Source organism: Phyllostomus hastatus, unplaced genomic scaffold, assembly GCF_019186645.2.
Source record: "Phyllostomus hastatus isolate PE091 unplaced genomic scaffold, TTU_PhHast_1.1 phas_scaffold_46, whole genome shotgun sequence".
NCBI lineage: Eukaryota > Metazoa > Chordata > Mammalia > Chiroptera > Phyllostomidae > Phyllostomus > Phyllostomus hastatus.
Genome location: NW_025334032.1, coordinates 18596199 through 18609631, shown reverse-complemented (window position 1 = coordinate 18609631; position 13433 = coordinate 18596199). Strand labels below are relative to the sequence as shown.

The 13433-nt window shown below is 52.0% G+C and overlaps 1 protein-coding gene across 1 annotated transcript in view; it reads left to right on the top strand.

Annotated features, from left to right (window-relative positions):
* The first annotated feature begins 12507 nt into the window (after window positions 1-12507).
* The window catches only part of GRTP1 (growth hormone regulated TBC protein 1), a 29706-nt gene continuing 28780 nt past the window's right edge, over window positions 12508-13433 (top strand). The window contains exon 1 of the mRNA XM_045821617.1: window positions 12508-12910. The gene's annotated coding sequence lies outside the window, so the exon portion shown is untranslated. The remainder of the gene's footprint in view (window positions 12911-13433) is intronic.

Below are 13433 nucleotides of genomic sequence, written 5' to 3'. Positions count from 1 at the left end.
AGGGCGGGCTCTTTCATCCCCTGGGGTTCCAGGGGGCTGCTGTGGCCTTGGGACCAGGGTGGAGCCCTGTAGCCAGCTGCTGGCTTGGAGTCCTGCCTTGCCACAGACGGGCTGGCTCCACAGCCTTGGGAAGGTTCCCTGTGTGTGCATGTGTGTGTATGCGTGGGGTGGGGGGGATGTTTGGGGGTGGAGGTGGAGAGCATGTGTGGATGCTGCTCCTCAGCTCCCCTTACTCAGATGAGAATTGCAGCCCTTACCTTACTGTTCACAAGGCGGCGTGAACACTAAGTGAGACCCAGTGCATTGAGCACTCAGCATTGCCTGGCACTGCCGGGCTGCATTGTTATTGTTACGGAGCCTGGAGCCCCCCATTCTCTGATCAGTAGTTGTCATTTGGGAGGAGCCAGTCCAGGCTCAGCACTTCCTCGCTCTGGGGGATGGAAGCTTCTGGCACTGGCCTGGCACACCTGAGCTGCTCGATTGAATCCTCAGTGCTCCCTCCTGCCCCTGACAGGTGCCTGTCACAGGGAGTTTGCTGTGCCAGCCAAAATGTAAACCCACCTCTTTTATCCTGTGCTCTTACCAGTGAGGCATTCATAGGCACGACATCACTCAGTCAGCATCCCTGAGTCTCATGCAAACAAGGTCACAGCCCAGGAGGCATAGCCGGGGCAGGGACACACAGGCTGGCTGCACGGCGCCCTTCCTCCAGCAGTCTTTCAGGTGAGTGACTGCGGGAGTTTGCCATCAATGCCCTTTGCTGGGGACAAACTCATAAACCCTGCCTTTGGTGTTTGCCGCCCATGAAGGCAGCTCTCAGGTTCTTCCTTCACTCTCATGGAAGCCTCAGCACCGTGGGGCTGTGACTTCTCCTGAACTCGAGAGCTCCCTCTAACTCAGGACCCAGTTAATACACCTTCTCCACACCTTTCCTGAGAAAAACGGGCCCTGTGGGAGGGCAACTGCCTGCAAGTCTCAGGCTTGTTCCCAGGGAGGATTCACCAGGTTTCATGACGACACTCTCTTTTTCAGATGTGCCACTTTGTTTTCAGCGGCTCGGCAAACAGAGGTTAACAGGGCTCTGTTCTGGCAGGCTCTCTCTGCTGAGGCCCTTTCCTTTCTGACTTTTGCCAAGACTGAAGGCTGACCTCTTGGAGCTATATGACCCTCACTAGTTCCTTCTCCTTGCAGAGAGTTCTTCTCGCTATACACTCACCCACCCAGCCAGAAACCTGTGCAGCACGCTGGAAGAGAATCAACTGAAATTATGTCTCGAGTACTTCCCAGCAGTGGGAAGGATCTTCGGGCTACAAAGCCACTTGAAACCTCCCTGCACTGTGTCATGGTGGACCTTTGAGGAGGCTGTGTTAACAGAAATAGGCCAGACACAACGGGATAAACATCGCACGATTCCACCCACAACAGGTGCCTGGAATCGTCAGATTTGGAGAGACAGAAAGCAGAATGGCGGCTGCCATGGGCTGGGGGAAGAGGGTGGGGGTTAGTGTTTAACGGGTGCAGAGCCTCCGTTTGGGGAGACGGGAGCATTCTGGAAATGTACGGTGGTGATGGCAGCACAACCCTGTGGATATGCTTAATGGCATGAAACCGCACACTTTAACACGGTCACAGAGGTAAACGTGACGTCACTGGGCCTGGGTGGGCAGGAGGAGGTGAGTCAAAACTGGAAGGCTGAAGGGACAGCCACTGACAGGAGAGGAGACTGGGCCACCGGCAGGCGCCTGTCTTGTGCTTGTGCTGGGCAGCAGTGGGGAGCCGGCCCCCGGTGTGAGGCGAGGGGTCGCACCACCCAACCTGGAGGTGGTGGTCGGGGGAAATGTCAATGAGTCTCTAAAAATAAACACCCTCCTGAACCTCTGCCCCCCTGGACTGCCCTTTCAGTGATTTCTTCTCGGAGCAGCACCTCCAAACACATCCTGGGAGAATAAGCAGAGTTATTTTTTTATTGATTTGGTTTTCTGGGGTCATCATGAACAATTTGCTTGACTCTTTACTTGAAGAAACGGGAAGTGCACAAAATTAGCTTTATACTGATTTGTTCCTGAGGCCCTTTGCCACAGTTCCAACCTATGCAAAACCCTCCAAGAAATCTGAGAGAATCTTTAGAATGTCTTCTAGAAAGCTTTAAAAACAAAGAAACAAAAATAAAGCAAGTTTCTCCCCTTGTCTGGTTGAACTTTTTATGACACCTTTATTCCAAAGAGTATGCGGATGATTTTATTTCATTTTCTAAGAAAAAAAAGCTCAATGGGGAAAAAAAAAGAAATGCCCAGGTGGTGATGAAGCTGAAGTTCATGAAGACCAAACAACAGCTGCAGAAAATCTGGTAAATCCTCAGCTAAAAATACCCCGACGCTGAGTGACGCCACTTCCCAGGAGACACGCCAGCGTCTCTGGGTTACCATGGAATTGGCAGAGGTGGGGCCTTCAGGAGACATCGCCACCAAATCACCACGCCTGGTCCAAAACCCACAGTGGAGGACGGAAACTGCAGCGACCACACGTGCGGCACCTATACAGCCAAGCCCTGTGTGACCGTGGTTTTAACACTGGTCATTTGGCTCCGACATTACAGGGTGCACCCAAAGATGCTCTCCTGGAGGCAAAATGTCATACAATGAGACAAATCCCCACTGGCGTAGTGGAGCAGGCGAGTTCTCCCAGGACAGCGGGGAGGCGCTCGCTCCAGCCTGTGGGCCTTCCTGGGAGCCTGGCTGCGGTCTGAGCTTCGGTCTGAGCTGTTCTGAATGTTGCAGGGCAGGTGGCGACTCTGCACCCAGGATCCCTGCTCCTTCCCACCATGCAATGTCATTGCTGGAAGCATCTGCTCGGCCAGGGCCACCTTCCCTAGCCCCCTTTGCTTCCAGGCCCTGTAACCTGTGCTCTCAAGGGGGACGTGAGCAGAAGCCATGCATGCGACAGCTGGAATGACATGGTTGGAAGGCACTTTCCCCATGCACCACCCAGAAGCCTCAGGGGACAGCAGAGCCACAGAAGGAGCACTGCCTGCCAGACACATTGGATTAGTATGTGAGCAATGCACAGCCCCTTGCTGAGCAAGATCACACAGAGGTCCTTCATTATGGAAGCTGGATTCTAACTGATGTAAATGGTTTTCTGATCATAAATATTTGTGGGTGACCCATTACAGCAACTGAAGAACCTTGGCTGAGGTAGATGTACTGCCCTGATAGATGGGGCAGTTTTCTTTTCTTCCAAAAGAAGCTATTGCCCTGCGGCTCCGGAGAAAGCTACCCTGGAGAACACCCGCCCGTGTGACCAGCTCGGTCAACACAAAGCAATGGGCCGACCCGGTACTGAGCCCCCAGGACACAGTCTCTCTCTCCCTCTCTCTCCACCCCCAACCCCGTCTCTCTCTGCCCCTCATAACCAGTTGTTCCAGTGCATTCTTCCTTTCCCCACCAATCTGCACTTCCTGTTATTGATCAGGTTTCCGTGTAGTCTTGGGTCTGTTTCTGGGATATCTATTCGGTCCCCTCAGTGTACTGAATTGAACAGAGTCCCTGCAACCCATGTTTTCCTGGAGCCTCGTATTGTGACATTATTTGGAAATAAGGTCTTTGCAGACTTAGTTAAGATGGAGTCATACTGGATTAGGGCAGGCCCCAAATCCAAGCACCAGTGCTCTCATAAGAAGAGCCATGCCAAGGGAAGACGTCTGTGTGGCTGCAAAGGAAGAGGGTGCAGCGATGCACCCACAAGCCGAGGAATCCCAAGGATTGCCCAGGGCTGCAGGAGGAAGCAGGAGGAGGCAGCGAGAACCTTCCCCGACAGGCTTCAGAAGGGGCACAACACTGCCGGCACCTCGATGGTGGACCTCTAGCTTCCAGAACTGTGGGAAAACGGGTTTCTGTTGTTTAAGCTGCCCAGTCCATGGTGCTGGGTTAGGGCAGCGGCAGGAAACAAATTCAACTGGCCAGTCTGTCCATCCTCACGGAAATACCACACGGCCTGAAGTGTTATCCCAGAGTTATCACAAATCTGCACATCTGACTGGGCTGCTTTCTTTCATTTGGCTCTTCTTCAGTATTTTGCTACTTCTGCTTGACCCATTGATTTTTGTTAGTTTTTATTTGTATAGCTTTATAGTTATAGGAAAGACGAGAGGAAGAGAAGAAAACATCGGTCGGTTGCCTCTTGCATGCCCCCAACTGGGGCCTGGCCCCCCTCCCCACGTGCCCGGACCAGGAAGAGAACCAGGGACCTGGCGGTTCGCAGGCCAGCACTTCGTGCTCTGAGCCACACCAGCCAGGGCTGGGCCCGCTGCTCCTCTACATAGATGCAGGTCTACTGATAAGGCACCACAGTTTATATTTTCACGTTTAAAAAACTGGGGTGAAATTCATGTGCAATTAAATGCCCAGATCTCACATGTACAGTTTAATGAGCTCTGACACATACAACACATAGAGAGCAGTGCATTTCCCTTACACCAGAAAGCCCCCCCACCATCCCTCTCACATGGGTCTCCAACCCCTGGCAGCCTCTGCTGCCGTTCCTGTCACTGCAGATTAGATTCCTAGTTTCTGAACGTCATACATATCAACTACACCCTCTATGTTCTTTGAGGTTGGGCTCTTTTACTTAGCATGATGTAATTAATTTTGACTTTTAATGTGTGTACACTGAATGGAATTCATTCAACGACATTTATTCTTTGTCTTACAGGTGGTAGAAAGGATAGGGTTTGGCTACTGAGTGAATGTGGGCTGAGGATGCCAGAAAGGCTCCAATGTTATGCAGAATGAGAGCCCATGAACAAGACTGCATGTGTGTGCAGCGTTTGTGTCTGTGAGTACATGTGTGTCTGCCTTTATGTGTGTGCTATTCTATTCCCTGCAAGGATAGAAAGTCTGGAAGAAAACATACACCAAACTCTACCTACCAGAGGCCCCTGGCAAATGGGAATAAGAGAGAGTAGTGAGGATTATGTTTTATTTTTGCTTCAATTCTGTATAATTTCAGTGATTTTCAGTAAGCATTGATAACTTTGTGATGATGCATTTTTGAAGAATGACCCCAAGGATCCTGGCCTGGGAGGATAGATTCACTGGTGGTACCCCAAAGCCAGTTTGGAGCCAGGACAGGAGCACAGGTTTGAAGGGAGATGAGCTCAGTTTATCTGTTGAGTTGGAGGCACCCCCAGGGCATCTTGGTGTAAATGTCTGTTTGGTTGTTGAAAACACAGGACTAGCGCTCAAAAAAGGGGTAGGAGCTGGAGGTAAAGGTCTGGGGGTCAGCACTTTTTTCAGGAAGGAAAGAGGGCTCAGCACTTTCAGATCTAAACAGAAGCATCGGTCTCCTGGGATGGGGTAAGTCTGTGCCTCCCAGCGTGACTTCAGGGAAGTTTAAAAAATCCCAAACCCGCACCTCAGCCTAACAACAAAAGTAACAATCAAATCTCCTTCTGGCCCAGAAAACCTCTCCACAAGGTGGGAGAGAAGAAACCGTTGCATTATGGAGTGAGCATGAAGCCAGAACGTGGTGCTCATCACGGGCAGTGTGCTCAGAGGTGGCGAGGACAGAAAAACTCCCACCCTTTTGTGTAGTCAGGCCGACAGCACCCACAGCACCCGCAACACCCACAACATCCACGATGGTGGACTTCTTCCAAAGGAGAAATGAAACGCCCGTCTTTCCGACAAGAGGAAGTTCATCCTGCAGACGAGCTCCTGGGTTAAGGTTCCCCAGACAGGGGCACCCACTTCCATGCTCACATTTCAAAGACAGGGCTGCACGCCCAAGAAAGAAGCCCAGAGACGCCAACTGATGAACGCTTCTGCTTTTAGACAATTTTACATGCATCTCAAAGAGGGAGAGAGCGTGCAGACGGTGTTGAGTTTTCTCTAGAAACTATTGATAAGGAGGTGGGGATTGTTGCTCCCTCTTGACACTGGGGACATTTTTTAATTAAAATTTATCTTTTAGACTTGCATTTACCCTGACAATAATTACACTGTCCTCGACTCAATTTGTTTGACCAACTGACTGAACAAAGAAATCCCTGAGAAGTTTGTGTTCTTACTCTGGCAGGCCTGTGAACCAAAGGGTCACTGGTTTGATTCTCAGTCAGGGCACAGACCTGGGTTGTGGGCCAGGTCCCCAGCTGGGGCGTGCAAGAGGCAACTGATTGCATGTAGATGTTTCTCTCCCTCTTTCTCCCTCCCTTCTCCTCTCTAAAAATAAATAAATAAAATCTAAAAAAAAAAAAGAAGTTTGTGCTCCTGTATTTGAATACAATTTTGGTATGACCTTAATTCCAGTTTCAAACATTTATTTTAAAATTAATATTCTCAGGATTGGGTTCTGTGCTGGCTGGTGTGGCTCAGTGGATTGAGTGAGGCAAAGGGTCGCCAGTTTGATTTCCAGTCAGGACACACACCTGGGTTGCAGGCCAGGTTCCCAGCAGGGGATGTGTAAGAGGCAACCACACATTGAATTTTCTCTCTCTCCTTTCTCCCTCCCTTCCCCTCTCTCTAAAATAAATAAATAAAATCTTTTTTTTAAAAAGTAAAGATTGGGTTCCTAGTCTAGATAGTTGATAATACCTTTATGTATTCAAAACATTCCTGAATTCGCCTCAAAGAGCCCGGTGTCTCACTGCTCTGCACCTAGTAAATCCCAGTACCTCTCAACCTGAAATCCAGGTCTAAGTAGCAGAGGGAGACCTCCTTTGCATCCAAGGAAAAAGGCGCTGTCCACTAACTTTTCCAGGGTGACAGAGCATCAGATCGGTGCTCAGACTGTTGGAAAACATCAAAAGCAAAAAGCCAAGAAAGACATTATTGCGTTTCCCGACAAATGGCCTCTTAAAGAAAAATTCTGTAGGAAAAGAGATCCCTTATTCTTATTTAAAGCAACCTGGGTCGAGGTTTCCCATGCCTTCAGGGAAGGAACGCTAGCTGACAGAGAGAATGCCCTCTCACCTGGAGTGCAGACGCGCATGAAGCTTTGCTGGTGTGAGTGTGTCCCAGACTGCGTGCTCTGTATGAGCATTTTTATTTGCTAAGTCTGTCAGCCCTAGTTCAGACTTCAGTGAAGTGGGTGTGGACCTCTCATGCCATGAATCTGAGACATTTTTTCTTCATATTATTTAAGTTTCAAAGTTAAGAGCGTTGTTATTTTTCAACAATAGAACTATTTTTTAATGTGACTGCACGTGGAGGTAGGGTCTTTCAAGGGATGATTAAGTTAAAATGAGGTTGGTCCCCGGGACAGGTCCTATCCCATGTGACTGGTGTCCTTCTAAGAAAAGATGACTGGACAGAGACAGCACAGAGGAGAGACCATGTCAGGACATGGGGAGAAGATGGCCGTCTGTGAGCCAAGCACAGAGGCCAGAGGAGAAACCAGCCCCTTCGACACCTTCATTCTGGATTTCCCGTCCCCACGACTCTGAGACAGTCAATGCCTGTTGTCCAAGCCACCCAGGCTGTGGCACTTCGTTGCAGTGGCCTGAGAGGAGGAATACACTAGAGCTGGGGGTTCTCTGTTGGGGGGGAGGGGGTGGGTGCCACAGTGTCTGCAGAGTGTGATACCTGTCCTTGCAGGTGTCCCTCTGCCTTTCCCGGGACCGGTCTGTCAGGGGCGCAGGTGGAGGTAGAGGCCTACTTCCCAGGTCTCTGCAGTGCAGACTCCCATGGTCCATCAAGACTTGACAGACAGCACTTCTGGGTCGGGGCTTCCTTCACCGGCCCTGAGAGGAGTACCTGCTCTCTCTCCCGACTGGGAGTATCTTGTACAAAACTCTGTTAGGGTTGTTACACAATATCATGCATCACAATGTTTTTCTTTAAAATGTTCATTTTATTGCCCTGACCAGTGTGGCTCAGTTGGTTGGGTGTCATCCTGCAAGGCGAAAGGTCATAGGTTCGATTCCTAGTCAGGGCACCTGCCTGGGTTGCAGATGTGGTCCCGGGTCAGGGTGTCCGTGAGAGGCAGCAGATTAATGTCTCTCTCCCTCTCCTCCTCCCTTCTTCCCCCCACTCTCTAAAAATAAATAAATAAAATCTTTATAATGCCCATTTTATTGTATTATTTTATAAAAATAAATCTTGTCTCTAAGTGATACTCTCGTAAAATTGTCCCAGGAAGCAAATTAGAAGCTTCCTGTAGCGCCCAGAGCCCACAGAACACCTCGCATCGGAGTCCGGAGTCCGTAGTGAAAGGATGAGGGGGCGGAGCCAACCGTGAGTCTGGTTCCGAAACTGTGCTCGCAATCCCGTCAGCTTGCTTTACAGTCCTGCCTCTCCTTTGCAGCAGGCAGGTAACCTGGGCACGGCAGAGAGCAAGAAGACTTCAGATCTGCCATCCCTCCAAACCTGTTTTTCTTCTTTAAAGATCTTCACGGAAGACTCTGAGGTGATTTCCTGCAAGTCATGTGGGGCATGTGGCGCCTTCTCAGCCGGGAATCTCCTCTCAGATAAAAATGTACGTGAAGCACCCGAGTTTGGAGGATCAGGAACGGGGACAACAAAATACCTAGCGTTCACTGAGCACCTTCCACACACCAGACCCTGCGAAGTCTCCAAGGTGACGTGACTCAACCAGGGTCCCACACCCAGAAGCCATGAGCTGAGACTCGAACCTGCAGTCTCCAGGACCCGGGTTCTTCCTCAATGCAGCCTTGAAGAGTCCCATGGAGGGTGACCTGGGCCTGGTGTTCGCTGGGCAGTTCTGGTTGTTGCCTGGGGTCCTAGCAGCCTGGACCTCCCCACAGGGCAGAGAAAAAAGCAGGAGGGAGGGAAATGCACCCAGAGAACAAAGTCCCCTGTGCTTGCTCAAGGCAGGTGTCCAGCTGCCGCTGGAAGATGTGGGCGTTCTGTGGGGTCATTGAAAACCTCATAAGGTCCCCTCCTTGGTCATTTTTTGTCCCCCACCCCAATTCCTTTGACTGGGGGCCAAAGTCAAGGCTTGGACTCAAGGCAAGAGGGTCTGCTCCAAGGACCTCCAGCTGCCTGTGGTCCCCTTCTGCCCCCCAGGAGGGGGCATCCCTCCTTTACCTTTTAAATAAATTATTATGGAATTTCCAAAGACACAACAATCCCTTAATGTACTTAATGCCCATCTTGAATGATTTTGCCTTTTCCCATCTACCCTCTTCTTTTTCCCTGCTAGTGTATTTAAATCTGTCTCTAGACTTCATATTTTACCCACAGACACTCTTATTTGTCAAACAGAAACAAAATCCAGACTTAGTACCTTAATCAAAAGGATGATTGCAAAGGTGTGGGGCACTATTGCCATAGTGAGAACTCTGACCAATAAATAGGTCTAGAACTGTCTGAAGAGCTGCGCCTAAAGAGGTGCTGTGTGTGCGTGTGTGCGTGTGTGTAACGGAAAGGAGTAAACCAGGTGCGACAGAGCCAGGGTGGAGTCTGAGCTGAGACAGCAGACGCAGCAGGTTCCCCACAAGCCACCTGTTCTCAGGAGGAGCCTCTGCCGGCTCGGGTGAGGGTGGCAGGGGAGGAGGGACATTGTTCCGACAGATCGGGGGCGGGGCGGGGGGGGGGGGAGGCCGTCTAGGTCAGCACCGACGGGACAAAGAAGGGAGCATGAGGGCTGTGTTGGCGCGTCCTGGGTGAGCAGGGAGCACCCGAGTCCCATCTAGATCACGTGGGCCGGGCTTCCCTGCGGTGGGCCGCTTTCCAGGACACAGAGTGGGGGGAGGGGGCTGCTTTGTAACTTTTACTATTTTCCTAGGTCATGGGGTCATGAAAGTTCAATCGTTTCCATGAAAAAATACAAACACACACTCAAACATATGCTTGTATATCAAATCAGGGCTTAGCAATATCACCTTAATATCATTAACACTCAATATCATTCATATATAATTTCTTAATCTTACCTACTCTTCAGTCCATATTAAATTCCTTCCCAGTTGCCAGCGGGACCGTCGCTCTTGGTTTTTGGGCACATGGTACACCTCGTCATCACCTCTCTGAAACCTCTTTTCACCTGTAACAGTCTCCCCACCCAGCCGTCTGGTGAACACCGGCTTGCGATGTTGGACAGACCACGGCTCATGGGCCGGCACCAGGAGCTGTGAGAAACGCAGAGTCTCAGACTGCGCCCCCCGCCCCTCCCCGCCCTGCCACATCAGGGTTCACATCTCACTGAGTCCCCATGGAGCTGGGTCCCCCAGTCAGCATCTGCGCAGCACTGCTGCCATTGGGGTAAGACATTTTCCCTGCTCCCTGTGACTCCTGTGACCCCACAGCATGTGCGGAAGCTCTGCGGGCTGCAGGTCCAAGGACACCACAAGGAGACCCCCGTAGCGCTGGCTGCCCCATGCCTCACACTGGGAAGCACTCGGCATCTGGTGAGCCGCTGTACTGATCTGCAATGGGCCAGCAGGTTCAGGTATCACCTTTGTCCCTCCATCACCTGCAGTCTTATGACTGTCACTTAGTCTGTTATTCTTGCGGGGATGGACACCCCTAACAGCTCTTGTAATTGAGCAATGAGAACCGGCACTCCTGCACAAAGAGGGAGATCTGTTGGGTGGTGACTCCAGACTGGGCTGCTGGTGGCCCTTGAGGTCCCAGGCCAGCTCAGTGTGTCCTCCCCAGAGGAGCTGGGTCTTCTGTGCAGCAATTCTCACCCTGCCTACTGACCAGCCCCCCTGCTGCCCAGAGGATTTAGTGCTGCAAAACAGAGTTCACCACACAGCTTTACCCAGAGCACCAGGAAGAGAGGTGCTGGGGAGACTGGGAGCTGGCTGGTCACCCTCCGCACAGGCTGCACGATCACTTCTGGGTGGGGTGTACAGTTGGGTTTCCTTGCTCCAACATGACCTGTACATCGTGGATCGTCACAACTGTCAGCTCCGACAAAAGGGAGCCTGACCAGGAAGGTGCCCAGGACACTCAGGGAGCTGGGACAAGTGTTGGGAAGGGTGTGAGGGCGCGCTGGGGGGAGGGGTTCTAGCAGCCGTTGGACCTCCTGGAGGCCTTTCTAGCTTCACTGCCCTCTGGCTGCCGCCCATCCTTGCCGGCCCCCCACATTGGTCCTTTCTCTCTCTGTATCTTCCCTTCCACTCTTCCTGGAGGGCAGCCCAGCTCCTATCTAACTAACTCCCGACACAGAATGCTCACACTCTAGCTTTATCTGGCTCCAAAATAGACTAGGTCTCGGGTGCTGCCATCACACTCAAATTTAAGGCATGGATCCCGTGGTCTGCGTTTCCTGTCGGGGCATGGGGCACCGAAGCAGCAGGACCCGGCTGTTCTTCAAGGCTCTTTCGAAGAAGTGGGTAGGAGGGGAGTGAGGCTGGAACCCTGATTCCTATGCTTCAGGAGAAGGGGAGGAATTACAGAAAAGAGGGACCTTGAGGAAGCAAGAAGTGTCTCTCAGGACTGCCAGGCAGGGTGGAAGTAGCAGAGCAGTTTGGAGGCATGAGATGCTGAGTGCAAGAGAAGCATGGGACATGCTTGCAGACACAGCGACAGGAAGTAGGAAATGGGGTTCAGACCCCAGAGAGAGGTCCGAGAGGGAGGAGTGCTGGGAGAGTCATTCTAAGGAACAGATCAGGACAAAAACAAGAGGACGGGGTCTGAGGGGGTCAGGGGAGGTCTCTATTGTGCTTGCTCTGCTTGGGAGGGCCCAGCAGAGGTAACACAGTGTGTAACCATGTGTTGCCCTGTCTGCGTGCGCACTTGGGCCTGCAGAAGAAAGGACCATTGTTGAGAGTGTGTCAGGAAGGTCAGAGCGTGGATTCAGGGTCCTTGAAAGAAGCGGCACTGTCTTTCAAAAGCAAAACGCTGTGAACTGAGCTGAAAGCGTGAAGAATGTTCCCAGAGCGTGCACCCTCGGAAGGCTGGCAGAGCTGGTGTTCAGGTTGCGCTGACTCAGGCGCTAAAGTTCCTACAGTCTTTCAGGGTTTGGGGAGGCATGAAAATGAGTAGACCCACGTCCCCAGTTTGGGGGGCAGGCGTGTTCCACAAATTACTTTCCAGCTTCCTTGTTTCGCTCTCTGATAGAACATTTCTGAAAAACCAATGTTAGGCACCCAGCCTGGTTCACAAAAGCCCTGGCAGACCAGGACTGGAATGCTGGCAACATCATTTCTACCACACAGAGCAGTGGCTTATGGGTGCTTTCCTGGAGAAAGAGCATTTGGAATCCCAGGACTCTCCTCAGAGGTGGGCCGGCCGGCCGGCCGAGGTGGAGTGGGGTCCCTGGCACAGGAAGGTGGTCATGTGACTTTGCAGAGGCGTCTTTCTGATTTGCCTGATGGCTTACCGTTCTGAGACCATTCATTTCAAAAGAACCCTTTGGATGGGGAGGACTGAGGCTGCAAAAGTACCTCTAATATTAAACTATCTTAAATCCCCTTTTATCTCACCACGTCTCCGATGCAAAATTCAAAACAAACTTCCCATGACCTCTCAAATGGGCTAAGCAGGTCAGGCACGGTTTGCAGCCACAATAGTGAAGTCTCAGTGTGCCGGTGAGCAGGGGCCGAAGCAGGCACAATACAGAAGCCGGGCACCCCGGAGTACCAAGGGAGAACGGCCGCTACGCGCCTTTTGTTTGGTGGTGCTTTCCCTCAGCAGAACCAGGCGGATGGAGCTGTGCGATCACAGTGCTGTTCTTTTGCGGACAGCGCCGCGAGTTGACTCATGCTCCCAGGATTCTGGGCACAAGCATCAGGGAAGCCGCAGTCAGAGGAGGGAGCCCTCGTTCTGCCGTCCGGGGATTGGTGCAGTTGCTTGAGCTGTTAACCGGGTCACCCCAGGTGGCAATCCTGCAGGGCGCGGCACAGCCATTCGTCTGTTGCACTGTAACAGCCACACAGCCAGCCAGTTCTCCTGACGTCGTGGCGCTTGGCAGTGACAATTTTCCGAGGCCCGGCTCCCTGCAGGTGGGGTTGGAAGGGGTGCCGAGGCGGGAGGGTCTGGGACCCCCTCCTCCACAAATCCGGTTTGGGGATGCAGGGAGGGACAGGACAGGTTCTCAGGTCTGAACTGTATAGGCTGAAAGAGAGCAAATTAAAAAAAAAAAAGACTTGCTTTTTCTGCATAAAGCAAATAAAAAAGGGGTCATGAGTTAGAACTCTGGCCTTTGGACCTACTGGTCACTGAGGTTTGAAGGAATCTCCGAAGAATCCTTGAAGAATCCAAACTGGGTTCACCTCCTCCAGCCTTTACTCAAGGCCTAAGAGGCCTGGAGATTGACAGACACGCCGCCAGCCAGTCCAGCCACCTCTCCTGCCCCCCCGGGCCCGGGTTCCCATCCCCCCATCCCCCTCATCGCGTACCCCGGAGGCGTCTGCCCTCTACCCGCCGCTGGGTACCCCCTCATCCTGCCCGGAGTCCCCCCCATCACGTCCCCCATGTCGCCGCCCATCCTGTCCCCCTTGTCCCCAACCACCCCCGTTCCCACCC